Raw genomic sequence first — 11,508 nt, forward strand, 5'->3', positions numbered from 1 at the left:
GCTGACACCAACAAACAGCAGCCGGCACCTGCTGTCACCCGCTGCGCGGGGCTGTGCTGGTGCTGAGCCCCGCACCTCCTGCCTGCCTGGGTCTGGCAGGAGCTTCAGCAGTGCTGCCAGCCCCTCTATGCCTGCTCGTCAGCCCCCAGGTGTGCAGGGCGCAGGTGTCTTCACTTACCTGCATCCCGCCCTCGCCCTGGGGAGTGAGGGGGCAGCACTGAATTGAAAAACCCAAGAGAAGGCAGAGAGAGATGTAGGATTGTGGAGGCAGAAAGGAGGACAGGGGATTTTCCTTGAAGCGTGGGGAGAGGGTGATTTGCTGCACTTTTCCCCTCTGCCCTGGGTGGTGCGTGCCCCAAAGCCCACCTGTGGGCTGTGTGGGCTCCTGCGGTGCTCAGAGGTACGGTTTTGTTGTGGCAGTGCGGGTGGGTGCCTGTTTCTCCAGGGCTCAGCTCTCGGTTCCCCCAGCTGTGTGAGGTGCAAGCGTGCTCCTGGCCAGGCTCCCAGCCACTCCAGGTAAGCTGGTTTTGCTGCTGTGCTTTGTAGAGATGTAATGAGGTGTAAATGTGGTTTCTAGAGGTTACAGCCGGTGAATCTGAGCAAGGAAACCCAGGCAGAGCTAACACCAGTGCTCGCAGGCTCCCAGGACAAAGTAAAGCAAACTGGGGAAGCGTTTCTCCTCTGCAGCCGGCGTTCCCTGCAGCATGCAGCTTGCGCTGCCCTGAGCAAATGCTGAAGCATTGTTGAGATCAGGGCCTGAGCAGCAGCTTTAGACAAAATTTTAAACAAGTGTGAAGGAATCCTTTAATGCAGCGGTAACGAGAGGCCCTGCAGCTATGACAAACAGCTCTGTGTTTGCTGCTGTGCTTGATTTAGTGTTGTTCCTTTTTTGTTTTTCCAAGTCATGTGAGTTTGTTTTATGGCACGAAGTACTTTGCTGTAGGGTGCTGAATTGCCTCTGACACTTCTGTAATACTCCATTATTTTTATTTGAATGTGCAGGTGTACGACTACAGCATTCCTGCCCAGACAGTGCCCTGCTTGGTGAGCACAATGGGTGGATTTAATTTCTACCCCCTACAGTTCTTTGGGGGCATGCCGAGATTTTCTTCTTCCTCTCTGTTTTTTACTGAAGAGGGAAAATTTTGTGCCTCTGTAAAGGAGAGTCAGAGAGGGTAACTAGCAATACAGGGCAGGCACCCCCTCAGCCACTCCGCTAGGTGTGAAACATGGCTCAGTTTCGGTATCTTTCCTTCTTGTTGAAAAATGAGACCGTGCAGGTAAACCACAGCAGCTCTTTGCAGGAGAAACCTCATGCCCACTGGCACTGCTGCTCCTCCGGCTCTGACCTGTGGGCCTCGCAAAGCACCGGCACGGGGAGCTCTGTTACGTCCTCACCGGCTGTGCTAAGGGGAGAGCTGCGTGGAAGTGCTGATACAGAGCAGAAGGGGATGACCAGGCCTGATTTCTGTTAGGCTGTGGGGTTCATCCCTGTGCTGGCTCTGTTCTCACTGGGCAGCCAGCCTCTGCTCTCCCACAGTCTGGTTTTAGCTCTAATTTACCACCTCGAAGGGGCTCTGTGGACAGCGAGCTTGTCCAGAGCAGCTCAGACACCACCCAGCATAAGGCACGAGGATGTTTTGAAAATTGTGGGTGAGAACACCAGACCAGTACAGCCCATTTTTTAACCCATCTCCCTCTCCCCAGGAGACTCCTGATACTGCATGCTTTGTGCTGAAGGAAGCTTCACGCTGTTGCAGCGTGAGGTTGCATCTGAAGTGCTGGGGATGCTTACAAACTTGCTTTATGGTTGAAAAAAAAAACAACAAAGCAGATGTAGGGTAAATGTTGCTAAAAGAAATGAGCCTGGAGCCCCAGTGCCCAGACTGTCTTCTAGCCCTGCGGACGCCCTTCTTTGCCCTCCTGAGGCTGGTGGGTAGATGTACTGCCCTGCAGAAAAGCGGCTGTCTCCTGCCACGCGTGGCCAGCTTGGCTGCTGTTTCGGGAATGAAACGGAGGGGAGCCTCTGGCCCAAGGGCTGCCAGTCTCGCGTGGAGCCGTGCCCCAAGTCTCTCATCCTTTGCTTCATCCTGCCCGTATGTCTGTTAATGGTCCTGCCCTGCCTCCATCCTCAGGGACTAATTGCCTCACACTTGAGCAAATGTGCTCGGTGTTTAAAAGGAGTCTATCGATCTGTGAGTATTCCTGAAAGCCTCACAGGGCCGCGTTTCCTTTGAAGTGTAAAAGCATCTGTCTGTCCCTCTGCTTTTCCAGCAGCCTCCTGCTCCATTTGCATCCCCAGCTACGGGGTGCATCCCGGGGACCCGTCCTCGGCCCCACACCGTGCGCGGGGCTCCCTGCCACAGGAGGATGGGGCTCGAAGACAAAGGTGCAAACCCCAGTCTAGGTGGGGGTGCTGAGCTCAGGAGCTTTTTGAAGGCCGATTTCCAGTGCCCCAAACTTTGGGAATGCCCTTGCTATGCTCAGGGCAGAAGCTGATCGTGCATTCGTCTGCAGTGATTAGAAAGGAGAAGAAACAGCCCCAGCATTGTCCTGTCGTGGTGTTTAGCTTCTCGTGCCAGCCAGCACCGGTCAGTAAGGAAATAAGGTAAGGCCCGGGCTGCTTCGGGTAATCCACCATGTGGGAGCTGACATGCACAGGGCTGACCAGCATGGTTCTCTGACGTGTGTTGAGAAAAATCCTGTTGAAATCCAACTGACTTCCCACCCTGTGTGGGCAACTTGGCCTGTAATTCTCCCAGTTCCTGGACACTGGAACTGGCCCTGCACAGGCTGCTTGTCCCCACCGGGGCATTTTAATTTAGACACAACCTTACAGGAGTGACCATACTTCTGGAGCCGGTACCGAAAGCTGTATTACTGTCCCCAGGGCGGTGGAGGGAGGAGAGCACAGCTCTCAATCCAGGCCTGAATTCCAGGGGCTGTGAGTAGCTGTGGCCGCCCTGCACCTCCCAGATGGTGCCGTGGGTTTCCTATTTCAATGGGGCTTCGGCAGCACAGCGGTGGCACCTCACTGTTGGAGGCAGTAAATGGGCTCCCATCTGGTTTTAATGATCAGTAGCACTTTGGTGCTTGTTTATTCCCATGTTTTATGCTTCAGCAATAAAATACCGCTTCGGTTTGTTCAATCCATCTTGGTGCTGGATGGAGATGAGTTCACAGTCTCTGACAAAGAGGTCCCAGAGGTACGCAGGATGTTGCTTTTTTAGACAGCTGGGCAGGATCAGATGATATAGTGACAATTAGTTTGAGATACAAATGTCAGCAGGCAGTGGAGAAGGTAGGGAGGGCAGCTCACCATGTGTCTAGCAAAGAAATCATATCCTTGGATTAAAGGAGGGGACTCAGCAGGGGGTTGGTTATGGAGCTGGGGCTGTGCTCGCTCCCTCCTGTCCCTCCCAGGACAGCACAGAGCTCTGATCTGGGACTGGGATGAACCTGAAAACCAGGCAGTGGAGAGCCTCTGCTAGCAGCCACAGTGCTGGTGAGCTGCTCGTCCCTCAGAAGGAGCGAGCAGTAACACTTTGTGCGCCTGTGGCACTTGTTATCAGGGGATCTTGGGTCATTTTTGCAAATACTAGCACAGCACAGCAAAATGCGACTCTGTCCCACAGGGTCAGTGGGGGCAGTCAGGAGAAGACAGATTACAGACTGTTAAACCACAGAGGGGAGAAACAGGCTCTTTGCCTCCCTTCTGACTCTTATGGAGACCTGGAAACCTTTTGCTTTCCCATCTCCCATTTGTCTTCTGCCCTCATGGTAGAGGAGCATAGTCTCTTCCACTTTATTTCCCAACAGAATACTCCTTGGAGGATCTTTAGTTTGCTTTTTATACAGATAAGAGCTATCAAACAACAAAAAAAATCAATTGATTTTGAGCACAGAGATCCTTTTTCCTAACTGTTTGCCAGGGCTTGGAGCTGTAGCAGGTAGCTAAAAAGATTTCAGCAAACTAATTAAATCCCCTTCTGAGTTGTTCAGGGTCCATCCCCTTGGTGCCATTGCTGGCGCACTTGTGCTAATTTTCCCTGGAAGGTCTAATGGAGATTGAGCAAAGAAAGGAAACTTTTCAGGCTGCTTTTACACGTCAGGAAGAAGCGCGGTAGGCAGCCACCTCTCTGTTCGGTCACCGCCTTGCCCAGGGTGGATCTGGAGCTGCTGCCAGAGGCAGGGCTGGGCTCCTGCTTTAGGTTTCAGGCTGATGTGGATTTGGAGTACGGCGTTGGGATCTGTGAGTCCTGGCAATGCGTGAAGCAAAACCCATCCCTTAATTTCCGTACCGTGCCCTCTGCGACAGGGCTCCTCCAACACCAGTGCGTTGCCTCCCTCCAGCTTCCCAAGCATGGGGCTGTCAACATGGAGGGAATTGACCTTTATAGAGCGGAGCGGTTTTACTGTTGTAAGGCCAAGAATGGCTGCTTCCTGCTCACAAAGGCGAGCCCAGCCTCCACCTTTCAATCACAGGTGAAGCAGAGGGTTGCTCCAGCAAACCCTGCGCCCGCTGCCCTGGCCGGTGCTGGCAGAGCGGGGCTGCGGCTGCCCTGGCCCTGGCTCACCCGATGGCCTCGCAGCCCCCCAAGCTGGGGCGAGGCCGTGCTGGGCTGTCCTGCAAAGCAGAAATCCTGATCCCCGAGGGGGAAAGGAGCTCCCCTTGGGTGCTCTTGGTGGACCCTTGTGGGGCTCCAGGTCACAGCAGGCACCATGCCGTGCTCCAGGAAGGCTCGTCCCGGTGCTCCCAGCCTGAAGGGGGAGGCTGGAGGGAAATTCCTGGGACTGGGGACTGGGACGGCCTCTGAGCTGCGGAGCTCACTCCTAGTGTCCAGACCATAAAGTACTTCACAGAGCCCTACCAATTGCCTGGCCTATTAGTTTTATGGAGGGGGGATATTGTGAAGACGCAGTTGATCTCGTTTTACCACGGTAATGAAAATGGAGGCGCGGTGGGGAAAGCCAGCCTCGCCGGCGGCCAGCGTGCTTTAGGCGCTTGGGATGGCTCCGTCACCTCCCTGCGGGCTGCCAGCCATCGCGGGGCCTCCGTCCCCTGCTGCCACAACCGTGTCCGAGCCCTTGGCTGCCCTGCGTGGGCGCGCTTTGGCCGGGAAGGTGTCACCCCACAGCCTCGGCCGTGGGTTCCCCAGGAGCCCCAGGCCCCGGGTGCAGGCGGTGGCCGCCCCAGGCAGGGGCACAGTGCCACCCAGTGACTGCGAGGGGGCGGCGGGGCCAGGACCCGGGCAGCACGCGCAGGGTTTGCTGCCGAAGGTTTTGGGGCCTGGGTGTTTCAGGGCGAGAGAGAACACGGGGGAAGCCAAGCAGCCGGCCGCCGTGGTGCTTTGTAATTAGGGCACGCGGCGGGCGAAGCTCCCGCGCTGTCGCGACGTGTCTGCGGCGGGCGTCGGACGTGAGCGGTCTTGCTCAGGCGCTGCCAGCGATGGAGCCGAGGGCAAGTCGGGGCTGAGGCGGCTCGCGTGCGGGAGGGACCCTGGCAGCAAGGCGAGTGGAGGAGGAGGAGGAGGACGTGCTGTTCTCCGCAGGGAAGGAGGTATCTGTGCATCGGAAAGCGCAGGCGAGCTCCCAGGGCAGCGTGGCTTCGGCAGGCTGTCAGAGCTGAACCCAGCACCGGCCTGGGAGCAGCTCCCCGGCTCTGCTGGGGTGTTCCGGGCAGCCCTGCGTGGGCAGGGATTTGTGCTGGCATTAGTGAGAAGGATGGAGGAACCGTGTGGCTTTGCAAACTGTCTCGTTCGATTTATCACCGGTGTCATCTGTCTGTTAGAAATGTCTCTGAAACTCTCCTTCTGAAACTCTCTCACCTCGCTGCTGGGCTGCGATCCTGGAGCGCCCTGGGGCCCTCACTGTCTGCCCGGCGCACAGCACCCACCCGCAGGGGTGATGCCGTGGCTCTGGCGGGCAGGTGGGACCTGGTGCCCGGCTCTGTCTGGGCTGAAGGAGCTCAGCCCTGGGACTGGCTCTGCCCCAGCAGCTCTGCGCCGTCCCAGCCCGCTCCGCGCTCTCAGCTTTGGTTTCCTCTCTGTCCAGGAGGAGTGAGCAAGGCTGTGTCGAGCTGGAGATCTGCTGATGGCTGAATGGCCTGGAGGGGCCCCAAACATCTACGCTTCAGGCACCCGCACCTCTCGCACCCTGGGACTCCTCACCCCAGAGCAGCCAGCATCCAGAGAGGGCAAGGAGGAGCAGCGCCGTGGAAGCTGTGCTGTGGCTGTTCCCTCGCACACTGGAGACATGGGCTTGGCAATCTGCTGGCTGAGGAAGGAGCTGCATCCCTGCCTCCTGCTCTCTGGGCAAGTACCCTGCCTGCTGAAACAGCCGCTAAAAGGTGGCCCAGCACTGCTGCTGCCATCTGCCCCCTGGGGAGGTTCTCAGCTGCAGCGTAAAGTCTGTGCTGGGACAGCCAGAGAGCCCTGGCAGGGCTTAGGGGAGAGCATGGCCACTCCTGGAGAGTCCAGGAGACCGCAGGGGCTGCCTCAGAGCTGCTTGGCCTCTGCCAGAAGGCACCCCTCGGGGTGAGGTGGCCCTGGCTTCAGATGACAGCCACGTGTGGTGCCTTTCTGACCTACACCTAAGGTCAATGCAGGACCTTTCTTCTTTTCTGCCCAAACCCTGCCTACATTCCTTGCTGGGTTGAGCCCTGTGTCAGGTTCCCAGGCTAGCAAGCATCAACAGGCGGCTTTAATGGTGGGGGAAAGGGAAAGCAGCCAGGTACAGTGGGGTGCGGTGTCAGCAGCTCCCAAAATGGCTCCCTGTGCTGTAAATCGCTGCCCCAGCAATGCCCTGACATGTTTCCAGCAGGGACTGTCTCTTGGAGGAGACACAGACTATGGCTCTATTTTGAGTGATGACTACAGAGCCCACAGAGCATTTGGCAGCAGGCAGCAGGGAGGGGCATTTAATCAGCCTGTCCTCCTCCAGGTACATCGTCTCCTTCCTCCACTCCCCTCCATTTTCCAAAGCTGTTTCAGTGCCACGCTGCCTTAGGGCTGCAGGACTGCAACGTGTGGCTGAAACCAGGCCACTGCAGCGAGGGAGGCATGAGTCCCGCACATGTGACGAATGGAAGTCCTACATCCTCACTGCCCTGTCAAGGACTGTGCAAGCTTTCTGTTCCTAGGCTAACGTCTCTTTATTTTTATCTATTTAAATTTAGGCCAGCGTCAATAACGCAAACGCCATGGTGGAGGTCTGTGGGCTACCACTGCTGTACAGCACAAACCCTTGCTCGAAGCCCAGCATGCTGTCCCACCAGTCGGAGAGCTATTTCCATCCCATCAGCTACCTCTGCCTCAATCAAATGATGCCAAGTGCCTGTTCTGATGCAGGTGGGTTACTCAGCCCCGTACAGGCAGGGGCTGCTACTGAGTACTGGAAGTAACCCTTATGCTGCTACTGGGGACATCCTGTGGTTTGGGATGATTTCAACCAGAAGTTTCTGACAGTGCCAATAACACTGCGTGTGTTGCTCAGCCCTGTGTTACCCTGTTCAGCGGAATCCCAAACCTGAGCTGATTTGAGCCTTTCAGTGGCCAACCCCTCAGCCCAAGGTGTCACGTGTCCAAGGTGTTATTTCATGCAGGGAAATTCTCTTTGTTAATTTTGGAGCTGGTTCTCCAAAGTGCTGAGTACTCACAGCTATTGCAGCTAGTCAGGGTGGAGGGAGGTATTCGTTCTTTGAAGGATATGGCTCTTTCTTCCCTTAAGAAGGCCTAGTGAGATGTATGACACCGCCTTTGTGCCATGCCTGCGTTAGGCTGGAGGCCCGGCAGGAAGCCAGCCTCGTGTGCGTACCTGTCGGTGCTGCCAACTAGGAGCCGGTTCCCACTGTTCGTCAGCTGCCTTACCTGGGAAGAGAAAAGCTGTTCCTCTGCAAGGTCAGTCGATTAATGATAACACTGGTCACAAGATCAGGGCAAAAAAAAGACAATCCAAGATTTCAGAAATAGATTCAGCAAATAAAAGTCCCAGTGAGAGTCCCCTGCCCTGAACTTACTCCTAATTCAGATCAAATCAGTACAGTAACATAAAGTATTGTAAAAAAAAACAACACGCTCTGGGGCTGGAGTCTAGGCACACAAAGGCTTGTAAATGATCAGGGGTGCTTCACCGTAATGAGCAACGGGCAAGTTTGGTTTGTATGTTTTTAATGACAAGTTAGGGATGGTGACAGTGCACTCTAGGACCCAGCTGGGATTGTCACTTCTTGTCAGGAGCACGCCGGGGGTCTCATGGTCCGGCTTGGCTGCTGCAGGGCAGTGGGCAGAAGGAATAAGAGGAGTGCCAAGAGTTTCCAACCGGCCCCTGATGTTCACTTATGTCAGTCCCTTCTGTCTTTTCCAAGTAGTGCCCCTGCGTCCGACTCACCGCTCCCCGAGTCAGCCCCCATCTCTGGTGCCAGAGCAGGTGGCAGAGGCAGCCAGGGGCAGGCATAGCAGCCCCCACATCCCCCCTCATCTGAGCGAGAGCCCTTCCTGCCCCAGGGCCTGAAGGGGATTTCTTAGAGAGCCAGACTGGGAAATAGAGCACACGAGAGGGCTGTTGACAGTCACTGAGATCCACGCTTCCTCATGTGCTTTAGTGCTTAAGTTCTAGAGCAAATACAAGATTACAAGTGACGGATTTTTCAGCGCTGACTTTGAGCTGCCCTTGTTGGACCAGGCAGGATGAACAAAGCAGGAGCTGGGTCCCTGTGGATAGCCTGGATTTAGCCCTGCTCCCGATTGTCTGGTGTGCCAGCGGCAGGCTAGACTAATAACTTGTGCTGGGAGGGTTCTGGTTACAAAATGCCCGGAATGAAGCGAGCAGGTGCTGGGAAGGTTATCTGAGGAGAGCGCCGCGTTAAGTCCCTGTCGCCTCTCGCTCACCCCGGCCTGCCTCAGGAACAGTGCGGGTGGCACCTTCCGCAGGTGAGGCTGCGTCCAGTGCGAGGGGCCGCTGGGTTCCCGGTGAGCAGTCACCACGCCGCTGAGCAGCGGCAGGAGCTCAGCTGCTGGCTCCTGCAGGTGGTGGCCGTCTGGGGACCCCACAAAGCAGAACTGGGCCTGAGTCACAGCGCCGGGGTCCCCAGCTGCTGCCACGGAGGGTGGTCCAGCTGGAGCATCGCGGTGCTGACCAGATTCAGGCCGGGCACGCAATGGTCCCGTTAACAAGTTACAATAATCGATGCAACTTCTGCTTGCAGGCAAGCTCGTAGGGCTCAAATTTCAGAGCAGGAGGCTCACTCTGGGACAGCTGTGATGGTTTCTTTCCCTGCTGCCTGCCTGACCCTTGTGGGCTCGCAGTCCTGCTGCAGGAGGGCTCAGCTGTTTGCATAGTGACTGTCACCGTTTGCAGCTCGCGGTATTAAGGTAACCTGAAATTGGAACTGCTTTACCTTAATACACTGAGCTGTGGCTTGTGGTCCAACAGCTGCTACAAGAGCAGCTGATACGCTCTCTACAAAAGGGCAGAGGACACGGGGGCAGAAAACACTACAGCTGCTCTAAGGTGAGCCATCACTGTTGGCAGAGACCTGAAGAGCTTTCCTGCGTGCACAAGTCACACCGGTTATTGTAAACCATGTAAAAAAAGTTACAAGGAAACTTGTTCATTTGTTGTGACAGCATTTTATTTTAGTATATTTAGGCATACTTGCTACTGCTGTAAGTTGAAGCAGGCATACAGCTGGTTGAAACTAAAGGGGTGTTTTCTATTGCACTGGTTTAGAAAGAAAACCTTTTATTTAAATGAAGGTGACAAACCAGCTCCTTCTACCTCGCTTGCACCTAGGCTTATGCTGCCTGCTGTTTGGCCTGACCTAGCCCAACTAGCTCAGATTTAAATAAGTGAAGGTCTGCGTGCAGGTAAGCCACAACTAAACCCAGTTTGAGTTGTTGCTTGTTTCTTGTTACCTTTGATGTTCCGCTGAGTAACCCTGGCTGTTCCTGAAGCTGGGGGCAGCTGCAGAGATGGGTGCTCCTGGTACAAACCCCGAGCCCTGAGCGCAGGCAGTGAGAGCTGTGGACCCCACACAGGGTCAGCCTGGTGGCAGGAAGGGAAGGCAGGTGGAGGCGGGGGCAAGCTGGTGCTGCTGGCACTTGGGGCAAGGGCTGTGAGGAAGCAAGCTGCCTTTTAAAATGTAGACAAATGACAGTCCCTTGCACCCTTGTTGCTGCAGCTTGCTCAGACTGCGTAATGCGTAATGCGTCCCTTCTCATAATTAACATTACCAAGGTAAAGCACCCCCCTCCCAGCTCAAGTGGTAGGAAGAGGTTATTTCTAAGCGCACGACGAAACAAGGACATGCAGAGTCCTGTGGCCTCATACCCCTGTGTAGTGCAGCTTTATACCAACACCTGATGCATTTTGAGACAAATACTAAGTTCTTCTGTTTAGATCATAGGTGTTATTAAACTTCCCAAGTCTTCTGGCTCTGAAAGCACTTCATCTCCCACTGCCTGATAACAGGGGGTGTGGACACTTCAGGTTAGTGTCAGAGAAGCCCGATTTTACTGGAACAAAAACCAGGGCAGGCCCTGTCTGGGCTGGTTGGTGCGGGCAGCCCCCCCCCTTCCTCAGAGGGTGGGCAGCAACTGCCTCCATGTGCATTGCACACCTCTTACCGTAGCCAGGAACGGTGCTGCTTCTGCACACGTGGTCGTAATTCAGGCTGTAGGAAGCAGGCTGCTGGTAAAGCAGGGGCCTTGGTTTTGCTACATAAATAGTGAGGCAAGAGCTATTTATGATGTCCTGAGAAGCAGCTGCAGTAAGCAGCTAAGCACTTCCAGTTTTTGCTAGAAAGGTATACAAAATAAGTTGAAGCAGTTCTCAGGCTGCCTGTATCCACTTTCCTTGTGGTCGAGTATTTGAGATAGTTTTTTTTTTTTTTTTTCTGAAAAAATGTAACTTGCCAAATATGAATATTTGCTACTACGCTATACAAAGTTGGCTATAACATTTATTAAAATATTATAGAAATCTATACTGCAGAGAACACACCCACTAGGCTTCATTGCAGTGAGAACATACCCACAAAGAGGCCAGGGAAACAACGCAAGCTTTTAAGACTTCTCCCTTACAGCATTTATGTGTTTGAAGTTCTGCTTTTTTAATCCTGTGTAAGCTCACTTCAAGTTTCAACACATTGTGAATTATTTACCTGAATGATCTCAAATATTAAAAAGAAGTTATCGTCCCCTCTATTCTTGATCTGGATTGACTGTAAAAAGGCAATTGATCTTGATTTACAAAAGCAGGTATCTGTAACACCTTATGCCGACAGCTTCAACAGGGGCTAGCATGGCACCTGCTTCACTTGTCCCTACCTGCACCCTGTCAGGCCTTAAATACTAAAAAAATAAGCTAAATTCAAAGCAAATGCCTAAATCATTCTTACAGGCACAGTCAAGATAATTATCACAGTGAAAGAAAGTCATAGTTTCTACACAAACTTTTAAAAGCCTCTACAAAAGAAAAGTTAAATGTAGTGACAGGAAGAGCACTGGT

At 54.2% G+C, this 11,508-nt stretch overlaps 1 long non-coding RNA gene across 2 annotated transcripts; it reads left to right on the top strand.

The window, feature by feature from the left end:
• Positions 1-2,620: 2,620 nt before the first annotated feature.
• On the top strand, positions 2,621-7,991 carry LOC308179627. Of its 2 annotated transcripts, none has more exons than XR_013940451.1 (3): positions 2,621-5,461; positions 6,055-6,314; positions 7,178-7,991. It is a non-coding gene; the product is annotated as an uncharacterized lncRNA (long non-coding RNA). The 2 variants fall into 2 exon arrangements; XR_013940452.1 differs by having other exon boundaries at positions 2,622-5,929.
• Positions 7,992-11,508: the final 3,517 nt, after the last annotated feature.

Source organism: Anser brachyrhynchus (assembly GCF_964034855.1).
Source record: "Anser brachyrhynchus genome assembly, chromosome: 17".
NCBI lineage: Eukaryota > Metazoa > Chordata > Aves > Anseriformes > Anatidae > Anser > Anser brachyrhynchus.